The sequence below is a fragment of the Myotis lucifugus genome, unplaced genomic scaffold (assembly GCF_000147115.1).
Source record: "Myotis lucifugus unplaced genomic scaffold, Myoluc2.0 scaffold_42, whole genome shotgun sequence".
NCBI lineage: Eukaryota > Metazoa > Chordata > Mammalia > Chiroptera > Vespertilionidae > Myotis > Myotis lucifugus.
This window is the reverse complement of record NW_005871090.1, coordinates 2,213,514-2,225,397: the sequence shown is the minus strand read 5'-3', so window position 1 is coordinate 2,225,397 and position 11,884 is coordinate 2,213,514. Positions and strand designations below refer to the sequence as shown.

The following is an 11,884-nucleotide window of genomic DNA, read 5'->3' as shown; positions in this document are numbered from 1 at the left end:
CCTTTGAGCTTAGGCTCAGAGCTGACACATTGTCTCTTCCATTGTATTGTTCTGACCAAAGTAAATCATAAAATCAAACCAGATTTACAGGTAAGGAAGTAGACTTCACCTTTTTATAGGAGCTAAAAAAATCATATTGCAGAAGTTCATGGGACAACAGTGATGAAGAATTGGGGAAATTTTGGCCATGAATCAGCACAATTAAATGGTAGCTAGATATGTTTTCTAAAACATTTATATATATATATATATATATATATATATATATAATAAAAGGTTAATATGCAAATTGACCCTAACAGCAGAACGACTGGGAATAACTGGTCACTATGACACACACTGACCCACCAGGGGGCAGACGCTCAATGCAGGAGCTGCCCCCTGGTGGTCAGTGCACTCCCACAGTGGGAGCTCTGCTCAGCCACAAGCCAGGCTGATGGATGCCAGCACAGCGGTGGTGGCAGGAGCCTCTCCCACCTGCTCAGCAGTGCTAAGGATGTCCGAATGCAGCTTAGGCCTGCTCCCCGCTGGTAAGTGGACATCCCCCGAGGGCTCCCGGGCTGCCAGAGAGATGTCTGACTGTCAGCTTAGGCCCGATCCTCTGGGGAGCGGGCCTAAGCCAGCAGGTGGACATCCCCTGAGGGGTCCCAGACTGCGAGAGGGCACAGGTTGGGCTGAGGGACCCCCCCAAGTACACAAATTTTTGTGCACCGGGCCTCTAGTACATATATATTCCTCACCTGAGGATATGCTTAGAGAGAGGAAAGGGGAGAGAGGGAGAGAGAAACATCGATGTGAGAGAGAAATGTCAATTGGTTGCTTTCCATATATACCAGGGACCAAACCTGCAACCCAGGTATGCACCCTGACCGGGAATCGAACTGGCAACCTTTTGGTGCACAGCACGATGCTCACCAACTGAGCCAGTCTAGCTGGGCTGCAATATATATTTTTAAAATTAGCCAATTTAAAGTTTCACTCACTCATAGCCAGGGGAAGCACAAGTAGTAGCAGACTGTTCATCCTTTTCTGAAAAATTCTAAGAACAAACACAAAAACAAGGATATGGCATTTGCATAAGGGATAGCAGGTTACTGCCTTGTTTATATCCTTTCAAAAGAACTGGTAGATTCCCAGATGATCATAAAGGCTCACTGCTTTTTCTCCCAGTTCATAAATGACAATCCAGAGTTTTTTCTAGTGCAGTCTTTCTGAAAACTGCAACAAAAGCAAATAATTTTACAAGAACATGAGCTGAAAAAACTGCCACTATGCTAGCTATTCAAACAAAAGCCCCAAAGCTCCTCTTTCCATGTTAAAGTCGAGTGGTTACTATGCCCTAGAGATGAAGACATAACTCTTCCTCCAGCTCTCTAGTTGCACCAGCCCCATTTCCAGTGCTCGATAAGCGCAAGTGGCAGTGGAGAGCGCAGATACAGAACACCTCTGTACTGCAGAGAGTCCTGACTACAAATTGACTCAGCGACCTTGGGCAACATACTGTGTTTCTTTAAATATTAGTTTGTACTTGAGGAAAATAAAGGGGTTAGGGTAGATCAGGGCTCCTCAAACTTGCATATGCACATGAATCACCCAAAGATCTTGTTACAATGTATATTCAGAGAGAGCAGGTGAGTGAGGCCTGCTGTTCTACCCAGCTCTCAGGTGATGCCAGTGATGCTGATGCTGAGGGACTGTTCTGTAACAAAAGACTAGTGGGTCATAAAGTCATTGGATATTGCTTCCGAAAACATCCTTACAAATTCTGTATTCTAATTCTGTCCTTAAGGTCCTATCCATCTAGAATCCCTGAATTCTAGAAAAAGGTCCATTCACATCCATAAAGGGGCACTGGAAGAATTTAATGCTCATTTGAATTGTTCTATAAAATAACAACACAGTTTCCTTATAAGGAAAGGCTTGATTCCTGTCCAATGACCTATGTGAAGTAAAGAGCACTTATAGTTCACATATTCCACTTAGTAGAGTGTGTGTGTGTGTGTGCATGTGTGAAACCAGCTCACGTTTAATTATGACATTTTAAAATTGTACAAGTGTTTTGAAATCTGCCCTCTCCCCCAATACTGTCTCTTTAAAATGACAGAAAAACACCAATCACAGGTTTAGGTTTAATAAGTTTACCCTTTCAGTTCTGATTTGCAGCACCCAATATCCCAGATAGACCCAACAATGGCCGACAGTAAATTTCGGACCCGACAATGGCCGACAGTAAATTTCGGACCGACGATATTCAAAGCAGTATAGTGAGTAGAGAAGGGACATATGCAGGAGACTAACCAGCTGACCAACAAGGTGGATGGGAAAGAGACTCACAAACATCCCCTGGATGAGGAAAATAGCTTGAAGCAGAAGGTTGAAGAGCATTTCAGCAATGATTTTGCTAACACTAGGGAATGGGTGAGGCTTTCTCCCTGATACCTCCAATGCCAGGGCAGCTATATCTTGGAACCAAATGGCATTCACAACTTTGCTAAGCACAAACAGGGGGAGCACCCAGAGAGCACTGAACATTGATGTGAGGAAGAATTCCAGCCACAACCAAACATCTCCATGTAGAGGCAGATCACCAATAATTTGGGCAGTTACTGACTGAAGTACAGGAATAGACACTCGATAAAACAAGAGGAGACTGAACCAGAATACTCCACTGTTCCAAGCACAGCACTGAAAAATTCTACTAATGATAACGTGGCTCACTCTCTTGCTTCCTCTCTATGCTCTGGGTTCTCCTTTGCTCCAGGACACTACTTGCCATTCTTCGATGTTGTTCCTCTCTTTTGCTGAATTAGAGCATCGAGCTTTGAAATGGTACAAATTTCCCAGATGGAGCCTTTGATTCTCCCAGAGGAGTCTCTTGCTTATATCCTTCCGTGGTCTCCAGAATATGTAACTGGACAATCAGTGGGTCCATGCTGCCTGTCACTACTTGAGCCAATTAAGCAGAGATGGTTGAATCACATGTGAGCCTTTATTCCAATACTGCCGGCAGTATGGGAGAGCAGCCGTTCATCCACAAAACTCTGCTCTCGAGATGGGGTAATCTTTGCATTTGCTTTAAATGACCTGCCCAAGGCCACTCTTCTCAAGTGTTCATTGTATACAGTGTAATATACTAGTAGCTATTCTTATTTATAATTGGCAAACAGAGCAGTAGAGAAGCAGCACCGAATTATACACCAAGTGAGAGCTGCCCAGAGGCAGTGGTTGGCAGTCTTTCAATATTTCTCCATGTGGGTAAGTACAGTGGCTGGTAGAACAATATACCATATATATATATATAAAATCTACTACTATACAGTGCACTTCCCCCAACCTCCTTGTGTTCTCTCAAGCTCATAGCTCATTAGCCTTGAATCTAAGACCTGCTTCTTTCTCATGAATCAAGTGATGAGTGCTTTTAGTGAGCAGTACTAGCAGATGCTACGCTCTGGCCTCTTTATGGGAGCGGGTTTGTCCTAAATGGGTGGGCATGTTTTCTGCATTTGCAACTTGGATTTCAAGGCTGCGAATAATAATGCGGAGGAAGCTGGAGTACTGAAGAAAAGAATAAAGAGCAAAGAACTAAAACCAACAGGGAAGGGCAATTACAAGGTGTATTAATGTACACTCTGCAGAGGGAGGGATTTATTACACTTTCAGGTTTTGTGTCTTGTTTAGTTTTGTTTTTTACATGAAAGGTAAGGGGGAAGGAACCGATATTTGTCAGTCTGAATTGGATAGTGCGGTTGCAAAGAATAAAGGGAGCTTTTAGAAAGTGGGCAGCTGTGGCGGAGCCTGAAGCCATGGTACTTGATACTGCAATATACCCTCTTAGTGATTCTGAGCAGCTTTCGAGAACAGCAGGGGAGGCATTCAGAGTGGAGAACAATGGCACATGTCAAGAGTGAAAGAAAGAATATAGAGTTTAAAGGACTGTTGATTGACAAGTAGGGCACATCAAAGAGAAAAATTCATCTCAAGTATTAATGATTATAATGCTAGTAGAGATCAATAAGTATAAGAAGAAACTACAGCAAAAAAAAAAGCCAATAGCATTCAATCTTTAAAGCAAATACATAAGAACAGAAAAAGAAGAAACTGGTCAAAGACTCAGTCATCACTTAATCTATTCTGATTTTTCCGCTGTGTATTTTGTTACTCAACTAATCAATCAAAAGGAAGTTTCTTAAGTGTGTTTGAAATTGTACAGTGGAAATATTTTGGAGGAAGCACAAGATGGGGCTCATGTATAACCCACAGCAAATCCAGCCTCAGAGACAATATCAGAATGTGAGTTTTTTTTTTTTCTTCAGTGTGAGCTTTTGCAATCTCTCTGCAGGAAACCTTTTGACTATTCAGAATCTACATCATCTGGGTCCTCTGGGCTAGTTTTCACTTCTCACTTCCATTCTGTTCCCCACACAGGTGTGGATATGCAAAGCTTTCTCTGGCAGATTGGGAGGTAGGGCTAGAAGGAAAAACCCTGTTTCTGGAAACTTGCTCAGGCTTGTTCAGGACCAGGGTGGGTTAGAAGCTCAGGGAGAAATGTTGAAATCAGTCATTGCAAAATCGCTTTTGCAATAAGTAATGAATAAAAACTGAAGGGAAATCTCTTTCCTCCTCAAAGTAAAAATCTTCCATAGACCTTGTCTAAACAGCTCCTCATAATAGAACTTTAAAGACAACATAAACTGAAGTGTTTCCCAGGGCCAAGGCCAGAACCTCCGGCCATCTTCGGTGGATTCACTCCTTCAGTAAATATCTGTTAAGACCTGGGATGTGGCAATTCAGCCCTGGACAGTGCAGAAGAACAGGAACACGGTGACTCCCTTTACACTCGGACAGTCAATTGTTCTCAATTGCTCCTCAATTGTTCTCTGGCCCTGGTTATTTTCATCATAACATCTGAATTCTGTTATTTTGAACAATTGGGTCTCTCTCAACCCACTCCAATATTACTGTGAAGATCCATATGAATTGTTCACTGCTGTATGGCCGGCATTTAAAATAGTGCCCATATAGAGTAGTATCTTAAAAAATTGTTTATTAAAGTGCTGAATGACAATGATGTAAACCACCCCAAAACCTTCCAGTTCAAATACAATACAGGGGTGGGCAAATAGGTTTACAGGTGTGGGTACACAAAACAATTTATTCTTGTATCATTATTTATTGATTATTATATTATTTCCTTGTATTACAACCGTAAACATATTTTGCACACCCTTGCATTATACATAAAGAGAAAACTACAAAGAAGTGAAAGACTTCAAAGAAAAATCAGTAACTTTCTATAGTAGTTAAGTTTTCAAAAGATCACTTTGAATAAGACCTTCAGAGAAAACTCTCCCCAGCACTTAATCAACTTCCATTTGTGGATTCAAATTGGTGTGAACAAATTTAAATAATTGTGAAAGGAGTAGCTAACTTTTTTTAAATGACATTCTGGAAATAATATGTTTTGATAAACAGAAAATGACAGTCTCGAAATTATGCAAAAAAGGCACATGGGAATTGAATATGTGTCAAGAAATCATTTGAGATCAGCAAAAAAAGTACTGGAGTGTTTAATAAAAAGCACCAGAAAAACTGGTTTGTCTTTTTAAAAATAAACATGTTTCTCTTTCTCTTTATCCCAATACAATTTGCACACAACTCGAATGTAATTAAAGATAAGGTTCTAGAAAGAGAACATTAGTAACTGGTAATATAATTTGTAGTGGGAAATGTATATAATTTTTGAATTAACATTTCAAAATCGAAAGAATTAAGTCACAGAGAGTTACTAAACAGGAAAAATATTTGTAATGCGTGTTACAGAGAGCTAATGCCCTCGATGTGTAAGGAGGTTTTATTAATCAATATGAAAAATACCAAAAGAATAAAAAAAGGTGAAGCAAAGGCTTAAAATGGAAAAGAAATACAAAGGTTTTACAATAAATGAAATGACATTCAATCTTATACATAATTGAAAAATGCAAAATAAGTTAACAAGATATGATTTACTACCTTAAAAATGGCAAAAATGTGAAGGTGTTTATTATACAATGTTGATTGGTCTATTGCAAAAATATGTGTTCCAATATGAAGTGTAAAAGAAATTTTTATGATCTTGAAGGGCAACTTAGCAACATCTATGAAAATTAAAACAGGTGCACTTATTCCCACAAAACTGCTCTAAAAACTTTTAGATATACTTCCATAAATACAAAAACATGGTAATGGTGAGAGAGAGTAAAGAGAAGAGAAGAAGAAAGAAGAGGAGAAGAAAGAAGAAGGAAAGGAGATGAAGGAGAAGAGGAAGAAGCAGTAGCAGCTACTGCAAAATGTTTATTTTTAGACTGTTAAACTATATAGTGGAATGATATTCAATAGTTAAAGAAAGGAAATAGTTAGGTATGTTGATATAGAAAGATTTCCAAAATAATAGAAAAAGGTCAGATGGTAACAGTGTTAAAATCATATAAAAAAGAAAAGAAAATATCCATGGATTCTGGAAGAATGTATAAGAAATTATGTTGGTTAGTACGTGATTATCATTCAGCTCAAAACCCATCCTTCTACACTCTGTTTTGCTGGAGTTGGGACTCTACAAACCATGCTTCTCCTTTACCATTTGACTCCCTGTTAAATTCTGGTGATAGGATCACTGATCATGGTTTTCTTTAAGAAATAAGACTGGAGCCTGGAATATAAGGGAAATGCATCTTTCCAAACATGTCACATCAGTGAAAGTTCAGAATTCTGGAAACCTAGGAATCCCCCAGTGGAAAGTCCAAATGGGTGTGTGTGCAACACCAGTCTTTCCAGTTCCTGCACCTGGTAAGTATCCCTGGCATCCACTTTTTAAAGTTCTTCCTCAACTTTCCCCAGATTCCATATCAGCACAGGTATACCAGATGGACAAAATAATAAGTAGGCTGGGCTAGTGGGAGAACAAACTTCCAATTTTAGAAAATGAGTTAATTTGAAAATGCCAAGCAAACATTTTCTAGCCACTAGAAGACAAAAAATAGATAGTATGACAGTGTTTTTAAAATGTTTCTGACCCACAGGGAAAATGGAAGAAGTATATTTTGCATTATGAACTACTAAAACACACACACGCTCAGTGAAACAAAAGTCTTATCAAACAATATCTTAACCTTAATAGTGTAATTCACTTTGATGTTTTCTTTAAGTATTGTTTTATTTATGTTTTTTAATTTTTAAATATTTTCGATTACAGTTAATATTCAACTACTTGATATTTATTTCATTTTATTTTATTTCATTTATTTCATTTCCTTTTTATTTCATTTTATTCTATATCATTAGAAAGAAAGACGCTAGTTTTGACACACACAAAAACTTTATTTCATAATCTAATAAGGGTGTGAAACTACAATTTAAACAACACTGGCACAAAAGATCACATATAGATAACTCTCTAATCAGATTGACCTGGGTCCTAAATGCAGGCTGATCCACTTAGAATCATTGTTTCTCTAAACTTTGCCTAATCTGTAAAATGGGCCTATTAATATGTAATATATACATGGTTAGAAAATGAAGTCATATAATGAGTGTAAAGTGTGTAACTTGTTAGGTCCATGGTGATACCGGTGGTCCATTTTCCATTTACTGAAAAAAAACTTATTGAAGGAACAGATGTGGTCCCTGCCCTCATGTAGCTTGCATTTTGTCTGTGGGGTCCATAGCTGAAAACTGCTACTTAATCATGCCATCAAATCATAGTGAAAGGCCAATCCATATAGCCTATTACAATGTTTCAACGAGTGAAGGTCTCTGTAGCACAAAGCCAGGAGAAAGGAAGCCACATAAACAGAAGAATCCATTTGTCATGAAGCCTGATTCTCTTACTGTAGTGGTTCTCAACCACAGGTGATTTTATCCTCTAGGGCAGCAGTTCTCAACCTATGGGTCTCGACCCCTTTGGGGGCCGAACGACCCTTTCACAGGGGTCGCCTAAATACATCCTGCATATCAGATATTTACATTACGATTCATAACAGTAGCAAAATTACAGTTATGAAGTAGCAACGAAAATAATGTTGTGGTTGGGGGTCACCACAACATGAGGAACTGTATTAAAGGGTCGCGGCATTAGGAAGGTTGAGAACCACTGCCTAGGGGATATTTTTTTGCTTATCTCAAGCCGGGCGGGGGGTTAGGGAGAGACTGCTATTGGCACCTAGGGGTAGAGGCCAGGAATGCTGCTAAACATACTACAAGGCACAGGACAGGTCCCACAACCAAGAATTATCTGGCCCCATGTCAATAGTGCCCAACTTGAGAAAGCCTGTGTTATAAGAACTGAACCATTACGGTTACTGGTGATTGGAGGCATCTTCAGAGACTTGGTGTGGGAGTCATTTTTACCTACTTGTGCAAGTCTCCAAGGTCCCAGTTTCAATGTCCTCATCTGTAAAATGGGTATAATAATATCTGACCATCTCCATAATTGGTTGAGAAGTGCAAATCAATCCAAAGATAAAAAACTTTTAGAAGTAGATTAGGTGGTCAATTTCAAATGGGTACATTATTATTATTGGCCTTTCCATAAAATAAAATTGCCAGCAAACATCAAAGATTCTGTTAATTAAGAGAGATGTATTAAAAAAACACAACCTTGGTATAACTATGGCACCAGCTAATTTTCATGACTCAGAATATGGCTCATTTAGCGGGGGTGGGGGTGGGGGGTGGAGGGGTTACAACATCACGGGTTCAAAAGGAAATCAAAATTAAATTAGTTTCTTACTAGTGCCAACATTCCAAATATCTGATGTAAAAATAAACATAGAATATATTATTACACATTATTCATTCTGTTTATAGATACTTCCCTTTTCAATACTATCCCAGACCCAGGGAGTCAATAATACAAACCACGCCAAGAATCACGAATTGTGTCTTGCTCAGTACTTGACTATTTTTTTAAGTTAGGGTTCACTTAAAAACCAACTCATCAGTAGCTGTTATAGAACATGAGAGGGTGAGTCAGTAATTTTTTTACTTTGCATGCTCACACCTCAGTATTGGTGCCTCTCTTGGAGGAGAATTTGTCCTGTAGCTTCCTTTGGTATACTGGTCTGTTCACTCCTTTGTGTCACCAGCGAATACTCTGATTGTGAGTCCAGAGGGAATGATCTTGCTTTATCCAAGGTATAGCCTTGTAAAGAGTTGGTATGCAATGTAGTGAATTGAGTTCTGCGAATATTTCTCAAGAGAAGTGCCCTCATTGCTTTCAATCTTTCCTTGCTCTCCTACACATCTGCAGAGACTCTTGGAAGGGAACAAATGTGGTCCATGTCTTCATATTGTTTGATTTCTCACCGTGCAGCCAATAAGTTTAAAAAATGCTGCTAGATCATGCCATCAGGTTATAATCAAAGCAAATTCACCATAGCTCTGGACAACTTTTTGAAAAATAAGGACCTCATTAACATTTTCACTGGAACATCATAAGATCAGCACAAGCCCCACAGTGCAGAGCAAGTTGGGACAGGGCTGTGTGCTAGGTGGGCATGGAGCTGGAACAGTCACAAGGACCAGGATGACATTAAGGAGGAACTAAGATAAGAGCTGATAGATTGGTGGCATTTCAAAGTTACTTAAGCCAAAGGACAGTATACTTAGTAGAGTTAAGCCATTCTTTGAGACCCTTTCAAAAATTTATTAAAATATAAATAAGAACAGTCTTGATCAACAGAACCAAGCTTTTCTCCAGTACTTATTAAGAACCAAATCCTGAAATCTAGTGGGTTCTGGGTTTATAGGGATGAAAAACACTTGGCAACTTTCCTCAAAAAACTCATGCTCTATTGAGAAATCCAGGATGTCTACAAATAATGGCCCATAGAGAGATAAATGTTAATGGAGGGGTACGAGTGCACTGTCTGGGAGGATCATAGAATAGGTAATGCTTAATAGAAGACTTAAAGGGAAGATAGAACAAAGCATAGAGAATAACTGACACAGGGTATGTGATCATGAAGTGCAATGCTACAAGCTAAGAAGTAAGATTCATATCAGGGGATGTCTGCTGATAATCCTGGAGGTGTTGGCAAGGTCAGACCTTGAAGAACTATGTATTCCAAGCTATAATGTTTGGGTTTCGTAAGAATGCATTTCCCATACTTTGCCATTTATGCACTGATAAATTTTCCCAGATTAAGTGGGGTGCTCACATAGGGTGCTATATTTTTCTTTTGCCATTGCATGGCACTAAGAAATTAATTTACCATCTACCACCATAATCGGTTACAGAAATTCCTACTGAAAAATATTTCATATCTTGTTCTTGCCTTTCTGGAAACACCTAAAGCAACACTTCCTAGGCTCCTTTACTATAGATGAAGGGTCTTATTCTAGCCAATAGTCTGGGATATGAGTCACTTTAGGGCTGAGACAAGATAATAGCTCTAGTGCATCTTCCAAATCTCTCCACGGTGACTCTGGCAGGCCACATGTGTAGGTGGCATTGCTACAATGTGTCAGCCAGTATTCTGAAATCCTTCATCAGTTCTTGGAAAATGTCACTAGATCAGCAGAGAATTTTGTATGAGTCAGAGATTAACTTTTTAAAAATATATATTTTTATTGATTTCAGAGAGAAAGGGAGAGAGATAGAAACATCAATGATGAGAGAGAATCATTGATCAGCTGCCTCCTGCACACCCCCTACTGGGGATTGAGCCTACAATCTGGCCATGTGCCCTTGACCAGAATTAAACTCGGGACACTTCAGTCTGCAGCCCGACACTCTATCCACTGAGCCAAACCAGATAGGGCCAGAGACCAACTTTTGTATTAAGCCTCTGAGATATAAGGGTTTGTTTGTTACTATAGTTGAACAAACCTATCCTGATTAATACACAATCACTTTAAAAAAATAATATACTTGCAAAATTTAAAAGCAGAAAGAAAATGATCCCAAAATAATGTGTAATCTTTAAAAGTCAATAAGTATACAACAGTGTAGTGACTGCAGGAGATGGGTGGGTGGGTGTAAATGGAAGAGAGTATATGGGAGATAAATGATGATGGATAAATAATAATAAAATAAAATCAAGAGAAAATAAGTAAATAAAAATTTAACTCTGAAAATAAATAAAATTCAAGAAGTATAGTATAATGAAGTTCCTGTACTTTATGTATTACTCATTCTGCTTTGTATTTAAAAATGATAATATAGGACAAATATTTTTTGTTAAAATATAATATAGATAACTTTGCTAAAAAAGGGAGGTGGGAGATGGCTGTACCATGGTTAGATTTATATTTTTAGAAAGACCAATCAACTGCCCATTGAAGGTGAGTTGCAGATGCCAATGAGAAATGACAATGTCAATGATGAGATGTCTCAGAAGAGCATGGATAAAGCAAATGTTGTATGTAGGGCAATAAAGTGTAGTTCACTGCCAAGAATCAGCTTTATGTCTATCAGTGCTATCATCTTGAGGATGATTTTTTAAAAAAACGATTACAGGGGGGCCTTGACTTACGAGTGTCCCGACTAACGAGTTTTTTGAGATACCAGCTGTCTCTCGGCCGATTTTTTGCATTGAGTTGATAGAGTAATTTGAGTTAATGGGCTCCTTAACGAGCTCGGTCTCGGAACGAATTAAACTCGTAAGTCAAGGCCCCACTGTATTTCTAGAAGATGATGGAATTTTAAAGACTGCCAGTTGCTGTGCTCCTGTTACCACATGCTTCCTCCCACTGGACACTCTTCTGAGTCACTGCATCAGTAGGGCCCTCTGTCATCCTGAGCCTCAATCTTCTCAAAGAACTGCCTAATTGCTATATACATTACTAGAAGCCCACTGCACGAATTGGTGCACAAGTGGAGTCCCTCTGCCTGCCCAGTGATGGGAGC

The 11,884-nt window shown here is 39.0% G+C and overlaps 1 pseudogene; it reads right to left on the bottom strand.

Annotated features, from left to right (window-relative positions):
- Window positions 1-979: 979 nt before the first annotated feature.
- LOC102431248 overlaps window positions 980-11,884 on the bottom strand; it is a 28,035-nt pseudogene continuing 17,130 nt past the window's right edge.